This window comes from Copadichromis virginalis, linkage group LG6 (assembly GCF_057382275.1).
Source record: "Copadichromis virginalis isolate Kocher_CV1m ecotype Utaka linkage group LG6, C_Virginalis_male_GT1.1, whole genome shotgun sequence".
Taxonomy (NCBI): Eukaryota; Metazoa; Chordata; class Actinopteri; order Cichliformes; family Cichlidae; genus Copadichromis; species Copadichromis virginalis.
The window spans coordinates 5,533,788-5,538,231 of NC_140623.1; the positions used below are offsets into that span (position 1 = coordinate 5,533,788).

Consider the following 4,444-nt stretch of genomic DNA (forward strand, 5'->3'; position numbering starts at 1 on the left):
CTGACCTGTGTGTGTGTGGGTTTTCTACAGAGAGGGTATTTTGTTTGTACAATTTGGTAGCTGCTAGGGTATTAAATTGTATTTAAAAAAATCCATGGTGTTTTATCTCACTGGCAGAATTTAAGTAATGCAAAAATACACTTACATTACATGTCTTAAAGAATTCTGGGTCCTCCTCCCGCAGGTATACAGGAAGGGCACGAAGTACTGCAATGTGTTTCACGTTGATATCAGGCGCCTCCTAAAAAGGGAAAAGAAAAGTTCATTTAACGCAAAGTTTTCAGGTGTCATTCTTTGGGGAGAATACATGTTTATGAAACTGCATGACATCAGACTCTACCAAATTTTGGAGACTTTTCTTTTAAGATACAACCTTTCTGTCTCTTGTGACAGAGAGTATGTTTCTTAATCATTTGACAAAAACCCTACACAGTATTTTAAAATAGTGTTCTCCAGATCAGAGCTGTGATCTATATAGAACATGGGGTTCAAAGCAAGGAAAAATTGTGTGTTTATCAGTGAAACCTTTAATTTGTGTTAATTTTATCATTATCAATATATGAAATCTTCACCTTAAGGGACTTAATGAATGGTTTCTTCAATAGATCTTTCAACTCACCTGTGTTTACTGTCTCCACCTGAAATTAATTGCAGTCTGAATTTTTTTTTCTTCTGTCTTTTTGTCTTTGGCCTTCAGCCTTGGAAGAAAAAATTAAAATATTGAAAACCTTATCAGCACACTAAATATACAACACCTTGCTATATTTCAATTGTTTTAGATAGAAGTTGCCACTGCTAGCTAAGTCACTTTTGAATGATGCTAATGAGAAGAAAAAAAAAACAAAAACCTGCCGAACAATGAGGCTGCTGTTGTAAAAACGCCAACTTTCTTGCGTTGGCAAGGGGTCGTTAAAATATCACTAAGACCCTTTCTTTATGTGTGATTCTTCGTAAAACTGTGTTTTAATCGGTTAAAACTGTAAAACTGACGACATAATCTATGTTTGAAAAAGAGCGCGAACAACCGCGAACAACTATTCACCACCTGGGTCTGTGCTTTTTAACACAACAGCGCATTCGAAAACAAGTTATTGGCTGCAACATATTAATATACTTGCTTTTTTACGGAAAAAATAAACATAACGAAGGTTCAGTTTTACTTACAAGTTTCTCCAAATGTGTTCTCCAGTCGCTCGAGAAGGGCAGCCATATTGAACAGAATTTTCTGTCAACGTCGTTCAGGTTAGAGAGAAGACGTCATGACGTCATGACGTCCACATGCGGAGCTCGGAAAAAAACATTTACTCAAAAATCATAATTAAGAAAGCAGTATTTACTCTTAACTTCTAAGCCATGTACAATTATAACTGTTTGAATCGTTAACCGAACAGAAAAGTTTTAAGTTGTTTCAACTTTGTGAGGAATTTTAATTGTTATATCCACAAACTTTATAAGTCAGGTAGACTGTTGGGGTTTACAGTGTATATTAGACTTAACAGTTACTATATACAGTGATGGACTTCTATACATTTTACATCAAATTAAAACTTTGGGTGTCAGATAATTATTTATTAAAAGCTCGACATTTTAAATGAGAATAAGAAAGAAAAGTGTGTCTTTGTGCCCCCTTTTCCCTGTTCATGCCCTATCGGCCCCCCTGGCTAAACTTTGCTAGATCCGCCCCTGCACAGTTACCAGCCGTCAGCTGTAGAAAAAGATCCTCGAGTAGAAAGTAATATTAAATAAATTCTAACAACAGCTGATCAAGCTTAAACGTGCTGCTGTTGTTCAGCTGCTGGTTTCCTCTTTCTGGTGCAAAGTGGACCAAAAACAAAGAAGAGAGACGATCAGCTGATCATTGATCAGTTTCATGATTGAAGCAGCAGCAAGAGAGAGAGAGGCAGTCGCTCCATATATCGGTTGTTAAGCTTAACGCAGGAATGCTTTACAAACATTCAGAGATGAACTTACACACTTGCTTCTCTCTGGGAAAACTTCCTCGGAGCTTGGCAGCGAGGCTCCAAACACACACAGCCGCTCTATCACGTGACCACACTGCTCCCACGTGCTACGGTTATGAGCCGAGTTACGCCGTGTTGCAAGTTTTGTGAGGTGCTTTTTTGATATTTAATGGATCGGATTACATTTCTTATTTCTCTCCGATATCCGATCCAGTAATTTACGTCAGTATCGGACCGATACCGATACGTAATATCGAATCGGTCCATCTCTAGTTTTGACACACAAGTAAATGAAAAATGCCACAATTTTTTTAAATTTTTTTTACATTTTTGATTTCCTGCTCTCTTTATTTGACTGGCTGTGTTTTTCAGCTGCAGATTAAAGTGTATTTGTGTGCTTAGCAATGACAGCTGAGTAATGCCATCAAAGCAGCGTAAAATTAGGATATGGGACAACGTACAGATAAAGTAAAGTTTTAAGTAGGTTATGCATGAATTTCACTAAAATTATAATGATTTTATTTTTTTATTGTATATTGTCTTTGTGTGTTTGAGCATGTGTGTGTGGGGGTGGGGTAGAGAGACGACTGGACTGTGTCAGGACTGATGAGAAACATTCCTGTTAGCGTAGCATAACTTTCCTACTGCTCTGCTGATAACACTGGCTCTCTGTCACAGACGCGCGCACACACACACACACACACACACACACACACACACACACACACACACACACACACACACACACACACACACTTATATCTCCTGCACTGCACTACTCCTACTTATACCATGAGAAACAGACTCTTATCCAACTTTGTGTTAGATTATTCCACCATGCACTAACACACACAAACACACACTTGTGTGTTTGAGTGACCTCATTATGGAAAGAGTTAGTTCTGATATCCTTTCTTATCCTGTGTGCTCAAACACAAACAGTCCAGTGCGCTGAGACAAACACAGATGCACTGACATAGGGAGTTAAATTAGAAGGACACCTTGTGTGCTGTGTATGTAAATTAAGAACAAACTTAGAAACAATAAACATCATATTTATATTTTATGAAATGTTCTTTGTAGGTTACTCTCTTTACTGTTAAACAACCGTTATTAAAAAAAACCTTCTATAATGACTGTAAAAGGCAGCAAATATAATAAACTTTAATGACGAAGTCTCAAATTACAACACATTGTTACAATGTGATATTTCATTCATTCATTTCATTTATTTATTCATTTTCAGGCACAACAAATACCTATATTGAACATAAAATACACAAAACAAAAAACAAAACTTGCCTGAAAAAGGAGTGGGACGAAGAAAACTTATTAAATCCCACCCCTATACTCACTCATCAACAAAAAAAAAAACAATAAACTTCCCGCAGCTACGCCCATCATTGCATACAGACCCATCAACAGCCCCGGGCAGATACAAGCATCTAAGCGGCAGCTCGCAACCAACAATTAGAGCCTTCATAACTGAATACAGAATATATAAATTATAAATTGCATTACCACAGGTAACAGGCAGTAATAACTACAAGTAACAAACACACATACATATACATACATATATATCTACACACACAAGTACATATATGTACATACATACGCACACTTTATTTTTTATTTTTTATTTTGGAATCCATACCAGCAATGGTAAGAGGACAGACATTACAGAGCACACTAAAACCCATCATTGAGTATACTGTGACCAGACCAACTGTTTGTAGAGAAATTTAAATCTATGAATATTTTTGCATTGTTTCAATTGTAAACTCAGACTGTTCCAGATTTTCACACCACATACAGACACACAAAAGCCTTTACGGGTTGTTCGAGTTCTGGGTAATTTGAATTCTCCAAAGCCTCTCACATTATAAACCTTTTCTCGAATTTCAAATCTAGTTTGTAAATTTGCCGGTAAAAGTTTAGTAAAAGCTTTATACAAAATTATGGATGTATTGTAATTAACCAGATCCTGGAATTTAAGTAACTTTACCTGAAGAAAGAGTTTGTGAGTATGATCTAGATAACCAGCCTTGTGAATAATACGCAGTGCTCGTTTCTGTACTGTGACTAATGGATTAGTTGTATTTTTATATGTGTTTCCCCACACTTCCACACAATATGTAAGATATGGAAGAACCAGGGTACAGTACAGAGTACGAAGTGCATCTTTATCAAGGAATTGTTTCACTTTGTTCAAAACTGCGAGGCTTCTGGAAATTTTGGTTTTTATGTGTCTGACGTGGGGTTTCCATGAAATTTTGTTATCAATTATAACTCCCAAAAATTTGTTTTCACTCACATTATCAATTGGTACACCTTCAATGATAATTGGTAATTCTATATTATATTTTAAATTACCAAAAAACATTGCTTTAGTTTTATTTATATTTAATGATAATTTATTTATGTCCATCCATTTTTTTATTAATTTTAGCTCCCTGTTTACAGTCATTACAAGATCAGTA

General features: G+C 36.0%; 1 long non-coding RNA gene across 1 annotated transcript; it reads right to left on the bottom strand.

Annotated features, from left to right (window-relative positions):
* Window positions 1–216: 216 nt before the first annotated feature.
* Window positions 217–1,473, bottom strand: LOC146707018 (uncharacterized). The gene is made up of 3 exons (XR_014921046.1): window positions 1,165–1,473; window positions 620–698; window positions 217–241 (listed from the first exon to the last, which is right to left on the bottom strand). It is a non-coding gene; the product is annotated as an uncharacterized LOC146707018 (long non-coding RNA).
* Between the last annotated feature and the right edge of the window lie 2,971 nt (window positions 1,474–4,444).